Below are 14908 nucleotides of genomic sequence, written 5' to 3' on the forward strand. Positions count from 1 at the left end.
GTTTTATTATTATTGTTGAATATCCAATAGTATACTTTCATTTCATATACAGGGATTTAAATATTGTTTTTCAAAATTAAGACTCATTATTTAGTAAAATCATGAGATTTAGCACAGTATAACAAATGTATCTGAGCAGGCACATTGAACACAGTGTCAGAAAGAATGTTGACTACAATGACAGCCAGTGGCTTGAACTCTAGTTGAGATCTTATGACAGGAATTTTAAAATGTAACTATCAGATGTGATAGTTGGGTCATGTGAAAGTCACTTATGCATTCCTCAAAGGCTTCTTTGTGATACTTTTTAATAATTTGTTTTTAAAAGGTGTTCTCTGCAAGGCACATATTTAATTCCTACCTCTCAGTATTTTAAAAATGAATTTGACATTTATCTTGGTGTTAGAGTCCCAAGGGATACAGTCCAAGACCCTGAATGGATACTGAAACCCTGGATAGATCTGAATCCTGTAGAGATGGGTTTTTCATGTACATACTATGCTTTTCATCATAGTGAAAATTACCTGAGAAAAACAACTTAGAAGAGGAAATATTTATTTTGGCTCATGGTTTCAGAGGTTTTAGTTCATGTTGGCTGGCCGCAAGGCACACACATCATGGCAGAAGTGTGTGGCAGGGAAAGTCGCTCAACTCATGCCAACCAGGAAGCAGAGAGACTGTGAGGTAAGGTCCAGGGACAAGATTCAGTCCCCTGGGGCACACACCTGCGATTTACTTCCTTCAACCAGGATCAATTGCCTACAGTTTCCACCACTTTCATTCAGCTCTCTCAGTGGATTAATCCACTGATGAGGTCTGAGCTCTCCTCATCTAATCCCTTCCCCAAAGCCCCACCTCTGAGGATCACTGCTCTAGGGCTGCAGCCTCAAAACATGAGTCTTTGGAGGACATTCCAGATCCAGACCATAATAGAGACACACTAAGATAAAGCTTAATGTGTAAACGAAGCAAAGCCAGAGCTTACTCTTACTACACATAAGTGAATCTCACATGAAGGAATGATCACAAATGAAAGAGTTTAAATTTCATATCTTTAGAACTCTCCTGGAGTTTAAATCACTAGTAGTAACTGTAGTAAATATTCCCTCACCTTCACTGAGCTAGCATGGATATATTCGTTAAATCTTATAATTTTATATAAAGAATAGATCTTAACTCAGAAAAACCTAAATTTTAAATCTATGAAAATGTACTATAAGAATATCATAAAATAATAATAAAATGCTATTATAACAATAGGCCACAATGCAAGTTATGTGAACATGGTCTCCCTCTTGGAAGCATCAATGTTAATATTATTGGACTGCACTCACTATGGGTAACACAAACCATGGGCACAGACACCACAGAAAGCAAAGCCACAGATAATGGGGCTACTGCATTTGCAAATGAGATGGCATTCACCCAGATCTCCAACTCAGGGGAAACAGAACACGGGTTTCTGCAGAGCAGTGTCGGAATAGCATGGGCTTAGAAAGCAGAACCCCAGGCCTGGTGGCAGTTCTGCCCCTCCCCACTTTGTTGTGTCACCTTTGCTGTTGGGGCATCTTGTGCTCCTCCTTAGAGATGCAGCATGCAGCCTGAGTGATCTGTGCACTTCTTCCTGGTATTACTTCCCTGGAATTTCCTGTGATATGATGCTTATAGTTATTACGCCTCTAATGATAGATGCCTATGATGAAAAATATCTAACCTTTGACAATGAAATTTTTGTTTTTATCCTGTACAAAACCATTTAGTTTGATTGAGAAATAAAGTATTTGTAAAATAATAAATAAAACAAATTGATGTAGGTTGGTCTGGCCTTGCAGGGTTTCAGAGGAACTCAGTGTGAAACAGGGTTTAATGAAGATCCTGGACAGATTTGCAAAGAACCCAGAATCCCCCACCCCTACTCCTCATCGGTGAGCTTCCTCTCATTGCTAAGCACCATAAATAGCAAAAGGTGTCGATTTGTAGGATTTTCATGACACCTTTCTGCCGCAGTCTGGCTGGGCAAACTAACCACGGGGTGACGAGCAACTCGTGAAGGTTGATACAGCAGGAGCAGGAGACGCTTTATTACGGGACAGAGAAGTATATATACCCAATTAATTACACACAGCTTAACTTAATTAACATAAACTAGATACAGCAGTCAACCAATAAGGAATCCTCAGCATAATGATTACCACAGCTTAACTTAATTGACATAATCTAGACACAGCAGTCAGTCATTAAGGAAGCTCTATCATCTTAATGGCTCGCTGGCATTACTCAGAAACCACTCCTCCTAGCATACTGCCAGGCGCTATCTTAACTTGGTTGTGGTCCTCATCACCTTTCCTCATAGGCTGCTGCAATTTGCATGCTGAGGACTCCAAGCACTGCATTCTCACTCAAGCTCACTGGGACACATTTGTGACGTTTCTGAGGCCAGGTAGCAAATATGGCTCTCAGAAGTCTTTTTCCTAGAAGAAAACAAAGGTGGGACACTGGAATGACTGGATCCAGACAAGGAGAACTCCACCAGCTCCAAAACAAAAGACCAAGTGCCCATGTCTTAAAGATGGACCATTTTTATTAGGTTTTATGACATTTAAGAAATTGCTAGGACTTCTTTCAAAAGACCACATTTACTTAACACAAGATGTTTTTGTTAGCAAATCGCCTCTTCTGTACTCAAAGAATAAATACATAAGAAATTTTCCAGGAGTAGGAAGAAAACACATAAGGAGTCAAACATCCAAGGAAACTTCTGGAAGTTGAAGTTGGTATATTAAGAGTCAGTTTAATCAAACAATATCATGTGAGCTGCTTCTCTACTAATAGCAGTTGTATTATACAGTAGACACTTGACTCCTGGGGACTTCTGGAAGTTGGGACTCAAAAAAGAAATTCCTTTCCCATCAGCCACTGTTTGTATCAGATGTCTTGTTCCACAGTCTTGTATGCTGGGGAGGACACAGAGGAAGAGCAAGAGAGACCTCAGGAATGAGAAAGAACGACGGACGAGGCAATCACAGCAAGTAACCAAGAATTCTCCACAAAGACAAGGACCAGACCAATGCCTTCAGCCTCATCTATGCCCTGCCCTTGCTCATCCCTGAACTGGGCCAGAGTGAGCACCAGCCATTCAGCAGACCTGGATCTTACACAGACATTTCCCTTCCCTGGGAGAAGTCACCAGATAGGCAGCACATGGGGCCTCCAGAACAGGAGAGGATTAAATCAGGTTCAGCTGGTCCAGGAGCATCAGTGAATCACAGACACTACGGCTTCTAATCCCCTTCCACCTCACCTCTGCTTCACAAGGAAATTAAATATGGAAGCTTGGAAATGCTAAGGATTGCTTTGCTCTGGTTTGAAGTCTGGATTTTGGGATGTAGGATGTCTTTTAAGGCCAGGCTCTGCATGGTGACATTGTATGCAAGGAAAAGGAAACCATCACTCTGAATCTGCTCAGTGGTTTTGGGGGTGGCATGGAGACTATGCCAGTGAGAGGCTTGCGTGTCATTACGGGGGAAATACTTAGTTTGGAAACTGGTAGCAAGTGCCAACTTGAGCATTTGTAGCATCAAAACCCTGATCTATTCCTAAAGCATCTATCAGTGCTTTCATCTATCATAGCAATCATGGTTGAAGGCACCAAAACCTAAAATGCTGGATGCCTCATTTTCCAAAAGTTAGTCTTCTAAGCACCAAGTTTAATGCCACTACAGTCTGGTATTAAGTACCAAGATGAAAAAAGATTTAGATCAAAAACAGAAATTAGAGAGCTTTTAGGAAGAGAAAGACATTGGTATTTGCAAAATATATTTTAGACGAAAGGCAGTAATGAATGACTTTTCAGAGGGAAAGCAGAAATCACCAGTGAAAAATAGCTACTTTTGTATGACTCAAGTGAGTCACTGTCTGCAGAACTCTCCAGAAAGAGAATGTGGGCGGCCAGGCCCGGTTGCCGCTGTGATCTGTGGAGATGTTGGAGCAGCCAGCACGTCTGCTAATGAGACCTCAGAAGTGTCTGATCATCTCTTCTAATTGCTCTGAATAATTGGAGATCTGCATGGCCTGGCCTCTCCTTCCCGTAGACGGTCAATTCAAATATGCAAATATGAAATTATTTGAATACTGCTCTAATTGGAGTCTGGGTTACCCATTATTTGCTAGAGAACAAAACAATATGACTGAAAAAAAACTGACCATCAAATCCTTCATTTTAAGCTTCACTGAACTCCCCAAATTACCCCAGGCAGGCCTGACAGGACCACTTTACAAGGGAGTTGATGACCCCTAATTAAGACACGAGGAACTTCTAGTTGTGTTAATATTTGAAATTGAAATTGGTTTGACCTATGCATTTCCATACAGTACCACCAAATGAAACTCAAATCCAAAATGTCCAATAGTCCAAGAAATATATTGCAAATTACCAAGTCCAGCAGCACCTTCACGTCCACTGCATTACAGAACGGCAAGTCCAACATACCATGCCCTGTGACAAGGTTTCCCCAGAAACTGTATCCAGCCAAGCATCTGGACGGGCATTGCCAGTTCTTTCACCATCAGAAGTCGGGGCCCCCAGTGCACACTTTGTGGGCTGCTCCCTTTGGTAGAGTAGCCTCTTTCCATCGCTCTACATTTGTCCTCTCAAAACACTCAGTTCTTCACGAGTCTCCATCTTTTCGGCTGTCCCCAACCTAGCCTCCTCCTGCTGTCATGCTCCAAGATGTCTCTGCTCCCTGATCACACTGGGCATTTTTTGGCCCTTGTCAGCCTGTTCCTGTGCTTGCCTTGGAAGAACTCAGTCCCATTTTAACAGAACTTTCCCAAGGAGGTTACAAAAGCCGGCAGTGGGGTCTCTTGTCATTTCTGCTGATGTCATCTCATCTCCCTACATCTGTCTCCCCCATCCGCAGTGACTTTTTCTCCAGCATACCCTTGGTTACTCCCTCTACCTGCTCAATTCCCTGAAAGAGTAGTTTGCACTCCCCACATTAATTCCTCAATGCCCGGGATTTCCTTCTCTAACTCTGTAACTTCATACTAGAGATAAGTTTTCCGTAGCAATGAAATAAGAAGAAACTCTTGGTTTGCCACCAAGCACCAAAAGTGACAGCCCCAGTTCTTTCAAAGGCTAATGCTGTCGAGTCTTTCCGCCTATCCACATAGCTTCCTTTCCCTCCATTTAGAAGAGGGTTGTAACAAATTCCAATGTCTCCTAGAGCTAGTCACTGTTGAAGTGATGTATTGGGAAACAACACATCGGTTCCATCTTGAGAGGTGAGTGGTGTGTCTGCTGGGTGATTCTATTGTTGCTATGCCGAGGGAAAAACCCAATAAGCTTTCTCGGTTTTCATCTTAAAATCCTCTGAGCCATTTGTTGCAAAAGTGTTTAAATTATTTAATGTCCCCCTCGAGTCTCTTCCATGACAAATGCTCATCTAATTCTGCTCTTATCTCTGATGATTTCTCTTCTGTCTTCAGAGGACCAAATTCCTCCCCCACCAGGATAAAACCAGTTTTCCAGAGTACTGTCAGCTGATACCTGCCCCCTCCTACACTGTTCTTCCTTGTGATTTCCTCGTGACTAACACTCCCGTTATCCCTGCCTTATCCATTGGACACTCCTGAGTGTGGAGCTCCATCAACTATCTGCTGAGCAGATTCTGATACACCAGCAGGTCTCACCAGTACATGAAATCCAACATCATAAAAACCAAGCAACCTCTCCTCCCCATAAAGCCTGTTCCACTCTCCCTCCTTTCTGTAAAAGCCATTACCAATTCCCAGGTCCCCAGGCTATGAAACTGAGAGCCATCTCCAACTCCTCTTTCTCATCTACCCCCATACTCCCAGAGTTAATTTCATCTCCCAGAGACATACAAAGAATTGTTACCACGAATCCAAACAGATGTTTGGAAGAAGAAGAAGGGAAATCTTGGAAGAAAATGTTGTTTTAAATGTTGCAAAAGAATTAAAGAAAACAGAAGTTTCATTTAACACCTATCGTGTTCCAAAGACTGTTGGAGATGGTTTTGTTTTCCCCTACATAACAAAGGAAACAGCGTTATTTGAAGAAGGAACAAGGGATAAATGAAGTTCTGATGAAAAACTGGGAATGTTTTTGATGAGAAAAATGAAGGAGTCTTCTCTCCAAGGATGAGAAGGACGGACCAAGGTCTTCCAGGGAGCTGGGGTTACTCAAAGACCTGGGCAGCAGAAGGAAGGAAGGGACTTATACCCAGTAGTAGCATCTTGCAATGAAATTGAAAAATCTGAAGTGCAGATGTGAGGTGTCCCACAAAAGTTCATGAGTGAGATAGCACAAAAACGTTTAGAGTGAAATAATTGGGTTAGAGAACTTTATTCTCATTAGTGCATTAATCTCATTGAATGTATTCAGTGGGTGGTAACTGTAGGCAGATGGGGGTATGGCTAGAGGAAGACCGCCACTGAAGGTGTGCCATTGGGGTTTATATTTTGTCCCTGGTGAGTGGTGCTCTCTCTGCTTCCTGGTGGTCAGATCCTGAGCTGTGTTTCTTCTCCACACTCCACCATGATGTTCTGCCTCTCCTTGGGCCCAGAGCTATGGAATCAGCCATCTACGGACTGAGATCTCTGAAACTGTGAGCCACATAAACTTTTCCTCCTCTAATTGTTTTTGTCTGGTATTTTGGCCACAGTGATGAAAAAACAGAAGCCTATGTATTTTAAGAGTTTCCAAGATCCAAAAGGAGTGGGTGGAAGGAGGGGGTGGATTTTAGTGTGGACTGCACTGAGAAGAACGTCTATGTATGTGATGGGCCATGGAAAGAGATTGGAACTAACAATGGAAGCTCCTGTTTTGTATCCACGGCTTCTGTTGAGCGTTCCCTTGGGCCTGGGAAGACAGTGCTCTGATGAAGCCATCACCTAGACTGGGAGATGTTTGACACTGATTGAGTACTTACTGTATATCCCGTGTCGTGTGCATTCTCATTCCCTCTCCACAGCCATTCTCTGAATTAGGAAATTAAGTTCCCGGAGAGAACTGAGGCTCCACAGGCTGCATGTAGCATTCAATGAATGAGTGACCGAGTCGAGATTTGTGAACTGGGAAAGCCACAGAGTGAACCCCCACCTTATGCCTCTTCTCTCTAGTTATTCCTAAAAACCCAACTCTAGGAAGAGCCAGGTAGCAGGTATGATCACCGACTCCTTAGTGATCACCAAGGGGATGCAGAGAATAGGAGAAATACTGAGAATGATGAAGAGCACATGTCCCAATTTTCAAAAAGAACAAGGTCAATGTTGCTAAATAATTTCCAACATGATTCAAGAATCAATGCAGGGCTGGGGCTGGGGCTCAGTGGTAGAGCACCTGCCTTGCACAGGTGAAGAACTGGGTTCGATCCTTAGCACCACATAAAAATAAATAAATAAAGATATTGCATCCATCTACGACTAAAAAATACCTTAAAAAAAAAGAATCAATTGCTATGCTGATTGTTTGTGAGGACTTAAACAGGACATAGTGGACATCAGGAGTAGCATAATTCTTCAAAAGCAGAAAACATCAAAGTAATGGTACCTCCATTTTTTACTCCTGGCACAGGGTTCCAGGGTAGGATTCTGGAGAGTTCTGCAGAGGCACAGAAGGTCAGATGGTGAAGAACCTCAGGGCTGGCTAGCTGGAGACACTCAAGTTCTCAGTGGTGTGACATTTTGCCCTAAACATCACCCTTGTGGACAGCTCGGGTGGGTCAGCAAGTGTTTTGTTATATTGAGCTGAAATTGAGTGTCATGAAAGCTTCCACCACTCGCTTCTGCTTCAGATGCCTAGAGGACTTCAGCACAGCTAGGACCCTCCTTCCTAAGAGTGGCTCATTCCTGAGCATGTACATTAGGTGCCTTTCTCCCACCCTGGGCAATCTTTCTAGAAGAGGAGCCCTCTGTTAACGTCATTTCCCAACGTGTTACAAAGCATTAAAACCACTTAGGAGCTTTTTTTTTTTTCAAAACCGAGAAATGTCTCTACTCATGATTTTATGGCTTAAGGTGAACATCTGACTAACTTGCAAGAAAAATTGGGAGATTCTTTCAATATTTTATTTTTTTAGTTCCTAAAATACAAATCAAAATACCTTTTGGTTACATATCACTTGAACAAGTTTGGTATTCTTTTCAATATATTGTGGACCATTACAGGTACTTTAATGTTTCCTTTTTAAATATAATATGTCTTGTTTGGGAGGAAAACAGCTTATCAGAAAGATGCATGGTACACAGAGTCAGGGCATACCTGCCAACTTAAAATTTGGTCCAATAAAATATATCAGTATTCCTCTTCTAACAAAAATAAATTAATCCTCATAGTTGAAAAAAAAAAAAAACAGAAATTTTTGGCATAGGCCTCTGAGTGAGCTTGGAAAACAAGTTAAGATGTGTTTCAACTCCACAGAAGAACATACAAAATCCACCTAGAAATATCTGACAGAAAAACTGGTCTGTTTGCTATTGGGATGTTTCTGCTTCAGAGGGGGAGAGAAGGTACACCAGAGGATGATGAAGACCCTCAAAAGCCATGGAATCACTTACTGAGAATTAATCAAAATTTAATGCAGAATAACACAGGACAACAGTACAACAATCTCAACAGTTATTCAATGCCTGGAAAACAAGTTGTAAGCTTAGAACAAGTACCTCAGCAGGAACACTATAACACACTGGTACAATTTGAAGGTGAGAAACATCATGCATACATGACATTTTGTGTGCAAGAACCTTAGTTCTGGGACCTTGGGGACCACAAAACATACAAAGTAAGAATATGTCCAAGCTGTCTCACCTTCCACCATTCTCTTGAGTATCAAAGTCGGGCCACCTTTGACACCTTGCAGGGTGTCTTTTCTTCCTTATTCTTAATGTACATACTCGCCAGCAGCTTTGCTTCTCGTCAGTCACAGGCTAAGTACAGAGGAGCGTTACCCTCAGTGTCCTGGATGTTTGTGGATGCTCTGTACAGAAGGATATGAATCAACCTCAAGTTACCCTTGGCTGCTACCCAGTGCATTGCTGTAGCCTCATAATGATCCTTAGCATCTGGATTAGTCCCACCTTCTAGAAACATGAACAGCAATCTCATGCCTGTTTTTGGAAGCTGCACAAGGTAGGGGGTACAGCCAGTTTGACTGATGGCATTCACTTGAGCACCTTTTGCCAGGAGCGCTTTTACAATTTCATCCCAGGCAGCAGAAACAGCGATATGAAGAGGAGACCAGCCTGCATCATCTTGATCATTCACTGGCACTCCAAGTTACAGCAAGAATTCCACAATTTCAGTATGCCCAGCTGAAGATGCCCAGTGCAATGCAGTTCAGCTGTCCTGGTCAGTCTAGTAGCCAGTGATTTATCAGCCAGGATGCTCTCCTTCAACTCTGCTACCTTCCTGCTGTAGGCCAGGTTAGACACATACCCTTCCACTTCACTTTCTCAGGATCTCAGCGAAGCACAAGCAACCAGGAGCTTTTTTAAAAAACAGAGTTTTTAAAAATTTATTTGTATTTCTTATTGGTGCATTATAATTATACATTATAGCGGGATTCATGATTGCACATAATAGGATCCATCTCATTCCCCAGTACTGGACCTCCCTCCCTCCTTCCTCTCCCTGATCCACTGGCTTACTCAGTTTATCTCCCTCCTATTATTATTATTGCATCATGTGCATTATAATTATATATATATATAAATTATATTATGTGTAGTATGCATATATTATATTATATCATGGTATATATGTACATATGTATGCAGGATTGTGGTATATTAATACATGGTCGTAGCATAATTTGGTAGATTTCATTCTCCAGTACTTCCCCATGTCCTCCCCTCCTTCTTCCTTCTCTACCTTCTTTCTCTCCTTTACTGGTCTCCTAGGGAGTTGTGTTTTTTTGTTTTGTTTTGTTTTTGTCTTATTTTTAAGGAACTTTCTAAAGTATAAAAACATTCCATCATTTGGATGACATTACAAAAACATTATGTCTATCACCCAACATTATCATTTTGTATCATTCTATTATATTTGGTTGAAGTCTCTCTTATAAAAAACAGTTGAGACACATTAGGCCCCTGGGTGTGCTCAGGTGCCCTTGACTTCCCTTTCTTCCTGTTATGGATCAAATTCTGGACCCTCAAAATTTATATGTCAAAGTCCTAATTCCCAGGACCTCAGAAGGGGACCTTATTTGGAAAAAGACTATTGTTAATACAATAGTTCAGATGAAGTCATATGGGGTATGGACTTCTGGTCTCTTGGAATTGCAAGACCATTAAAATTTGTTGTTCCTCTCCCCCAGGTCTGGGATTGTAGCTCAGTGGCAGAGCGCTTGTCTAGCATGTGTGAGGCACTGGGTTCTATCCTTAGCACTGCATAAAAATAAGCAAATAAAATAAAGGTGTGCTATTCATCTACAACTAAAATAAATAAATAAATAATCTCCCAGTTTATGTATTTTGTTAGAGCAACCCTAGCAAACTGATATACCCCCAAAGATGATCACTGTCACGGATTAAGTATGTATCCCTTTCAGAGATACATTGTAATGCACCTATAAATATTTGAAAGTAATATTCTCCAGTTTATAAACTCTACATAAATACTGTATATATCTTCTAACAAGTTGCATTTTTTCAGTTTTCAGGTTCCTCCATCTTGATACAGGTGCCTCAGTTTTGTGTTTGTAAATCAGTGTGCTGTAAGTGGGATGTGGAAATGCCAAAAATTAGATTCTCCAGGTTGACTGGGAAGGGCCTGGTCTGAACAGAACCCCAGAGAAGTTTCAATGGATAGGATTTTACAAATACTTGTGTTCCATGAAATCACTGTTTTCATTAGCTTAATATTACCATATATTAAGAATAAAATATGATTAGTCAATGTCATAGTATGAGTCAAATTCTGGGCTATTTCGTTTCATTTATCTATTTATACCAAGCTGCTCTTCCTTGACTACTACTCTATAAATAGGGTAGCATACAGCCTCTGTTCTTTTCCTAGATGGCTAATATTCTAGGTCCTCTGAATTTCCATATAATTTTTTTTAATTCCCTTGAAAGGGCTTTTAAAAGACCTGGGACATTTTTTTCTTAAGAGCAATTGAAATTGTTTTATGTATATGTGTACATATTTGAGTGCTCACATTGAGAAATTAAATATTAATATTTACAGTCCACAAATTACATGTTATATGTATATATTCATATTCACATCTGCTCCCAAATATATTTAAATGCATATGAGCTTTTATATATATATATATATGTGTATATATATATATATATATATATATATATACACACACACACACACACACACATATATATATATAGGAGTTTTTTTAAAAAGTGTCTTTGTAATGATATTTTGGTGGTATTATTCTGATGCTTATTGAATATAATAAACTCTCAATCTTTCAACCCTGTAACTGAACTTTAAAAATTAAGTTGCATGTAAATTATATTTTAACAAATTAATTTGAAATTATGAAGATAATTTTTGTCTTATTATTTATTTATTAGTTCTAATCAGTTATACATGACCGTAGAAAGCTCTTCAATTCATTATACATAAATGGAGCAGAATTTTTCACTTCTCTAGCTATACGTTAAGTCACACCATTCGTGAAATCATACTTGTACCTTGGGTAACGATGTCCGTCTCATCCCACCATTTTTCCTTCTTCTTTGACCCCCTCCCAACCTTCCCTTTGCCTCCTCCCCACACACACCTCCCTCATTTTGGATTCCTCAGTCTATACCCTAAAGACTTAAGGATAGCATACTACATGGAGACAGCCACTTCAATATTTATAGCAGCACAATTCATAATCGCTAAACTGTGGAACCAACCTAGATGCCCTTCAGTAGATGAATGGATAAAGAACTGTGATACATATATACAACAGAATATCACTCAGCATTAAAAGAGAATAAAATTATGGCATTTGCAGGTAAATGGACAGAGTTGGAGAATATCATGCTAAGTGAAGTAAGCCAATCTCAAATAACTAGGGACCAAATGTTTTCTCTGATAAGACTTGGGACATTTTAAGGGAAATTGCACTGAACCTATAGATCATTTAGGGGAAGAGAAGATATCCTAATAATTTTGAATAGTAAATTTATGAACATAATATATCTCTTTGTTTTATTTTCCTCATCACTGTTTTGAATATTCAGTATAGAGGTCCTTTGTGTGATTTTTTTTTTATACTGTTGTAAGTGGTACAGTTTAAATTTCATTTTCCAACTGCCATCGCTAGACTGGGGAAATAGTTCAGGGGTAGAGCATTTATCTAGAATGTGCAAGGCCTTGAGTCAATCCCCAGAACCATCAAAGAAAAAAATCTAATCATCATTGTTTTATAGAAATATGTAGTATATCTACTGTATAGAAATATGCAGATTTTTATACTGACCTTGTATCCTGTTGCCTTGCTAAGCTCACTTTTTGATCCTAGTAGGATTCTCTCATACCCCATGTCCGTGAAAGCAGGCAGTAGATGTCTTCTACCCAGCTTTGAGGTGCTGGCTAGGACCTCCAGTATAATGTCCTTTTTTATTGATTTTTTATATATGACAGCGGAATGCATTACAATTCATATTACACATATAGAGCACATTTTTTCATATCTCTGGTTGTATATAAAGTATACATGTACTTTGGATAATGATGCTTATCACATTCCACCATCATTTCTAACCCCCTGCCACCCTTCTGCCCTCTCTAGAAAGAGTAGTCATTGCCTTACTATCTTAAGAAAAATCATTCCTTCTTTCCCAATTAGGTACTATGTGTGGAGTGTATATTTCTGTAGATGCCTTTTATCAATCTCAGAAAATTCCTTGTTTCTTTTTTAAACTTTTTTCTTCATTTACTGAGGTGAAAATATAATTTTTGTTTTTTATTCTCTGAATGATATTGAAGAATTTTAAAAATGTTTAGCCAGTTTTACTAGGGGAAAAAATAAAGGACATGATATAGTATCCTTTTTTAATATTTATTTTTTTAGTTGTAGTTGAACACAGTACCTTTATTTTATTTATTCTTATGTGGTGCTGAGGATTGAACCCAGGGCCTTGCACTTGCTAGGTGAGTACTGTATTGCTAAGCCACAACCCCAGCCCTACTATCCTTTTTTACAGAATGTGAATTAAATTTGTTATTATTGCTTAAAGGTGTTTTTTTTTAATTTACTTTTCATGAATTGTCCTTGTCAGGTTTGGTATCAGGTTATGCTGACCTCTTGGGAAGTGATCTGTCTGATCTATTTTTTAAAGAATTTGTGTAAGGTTAATGTAATCTCTTCCTTACATATTTGAGCGAGTTCACCACCAAACCTAAATGGAACTAGAGATACTCTATAAAAAGATCTTAAATTATAAATTTTATTTCTTTATTCAATATAGGGCTATTGAGAATTTCTATTTCTTTTTGTGTACGTTCTACTAATTTGTGTTCAAGAATTTATTCATTTTCCTAGTTTCTTAGTATAAAACTATTTTTAGTATTTTCTTATTTTTATTTTAATTATATAGATTTGTTTCCTCTTTTATTCCTTATATAGTAATATCTGTTCTTTATTGTCTTGTTAATATTTTCAAAGAAACAATTTGAATTATACCTATTTTCTCAATTTCAGGGTCTATTTTCTATTTTGTTCATATCTTCTCTTATCTTTATTATTGCTTTGCTTCATTTGAGGGCAGTTTTTCTTCATTTTTCTAGCTTCTTATATCATTTATTTTAAACCTTTCTTTTTTCTCTTTCCTAGTACAAGCATCTAAAGCTATCTGTTTCCCTCTAAATACTACTTTAGATATATCTCATACGTTTTCATATAATTTGAATTTTCAACATCATTTAGTTCAAAACAGTTTCCAAATTCCAGATTGTGACCCATGGGTAGTTTAATAGTATGTAGCTTAATTTCCAAATATGTTGAGATTTTTCAGATGTTTTGTTAATGATTTCTAACTTAATTCTGATGTGCTCAGAAAGCACATGTTATACTATTTCAGTTCTTAGAAATCCATCAAGACTTAGTTTATGACACAGAGTGTGGTCTATCATGGTGAATATTGCATAGATATTCTATGAAAGGATATGTTTCTGTGGTTGTTGGTTATTTATTCTATAAATGGAAGCTTATTTCTTTTATAGATTTACTGATTATTGTCTAGTTCTTGAGAGAGTGGTACTAAGATCACCAGGTATAAATATAGCTTTTTCTTTTTTAAATGTCTCATTTCTAAAACTTCGCTTCCTGCATTAAGATGTCTATATTGGGTACAGACACATTCAGGACTGTTATGTCTTCTTGACAATTTTAACATTACAAAAATGGTCTCTCCATCTCAGGTAATGCTTACTCTCTTCAAGCCCATTCTGTGACAATTCATGTGGCCACTCCTGCTTTACTGTGATTACTATTTACCTTGTAGCTTATCTGTTGCTTTTGTTTTGATCTAGCCATGTATGTAAAAGAGCATTTCTTATAAACAGAAAATAGTTGTTTTACTTCTTTAAATGAAGTCTTACAATCTTTGTCTTTAAACACATTTACATTTAATATAATTGAAGAGTTGAATTTAAATCTATCACCTTGCTGTTTTCCTTAGTATCACAAGTTTCTTATTCCTTTTTTCTTTCTTTCGCATCTCCTTTTGGCTTCACATTGAATTTTTGAATATTCTATCTTTTCCTGATCTATTGTATTTTTAGAACATCTTATATTATTTTGCAGTGTTTACTCTAGAAATTACAATATGTGTTTTAACATAACATGGTCTGTCTGAATTAATAATACAATATTTCACATGTACTATGAGAAACTAACAAAATTAATGACTCTGTTACCTCCAA

The 14908-nt window shown here is 38.6% G+C and overlaps 1 pseudogene; it reads right to left on the reverse strand.

Moving 5' to 3' along the window:
- Positions 1-2925: 2925 nt before the first annotated feature.
- LOC124089253 (26S proteasome non-ATPase regulatory subunit 10-like) lies at positions 2926-12524 on the reverse strand (annotated as a pseudogene).
- Positions 12525-14908: the final 2384 nt, after the last annotated feature.

The sequence above is a fragment of the Marmota monax genome, unplaced genomic scaffold (genome assembly GCF_021218885.2).
Source record: "Marmota monax isolate L192 unplaced genomic scaffold, Marmota_monax_Labrador192_F-V1.1 WCK01_AAM20220418_F8-fsc00125, whole genome shotgun sequence".
Lineage (NCBI taxonomy): Eukaryota > Metazoa > Chordata > Mammalia > Rodentia > Sciuridae > Marmota > Marmota monax.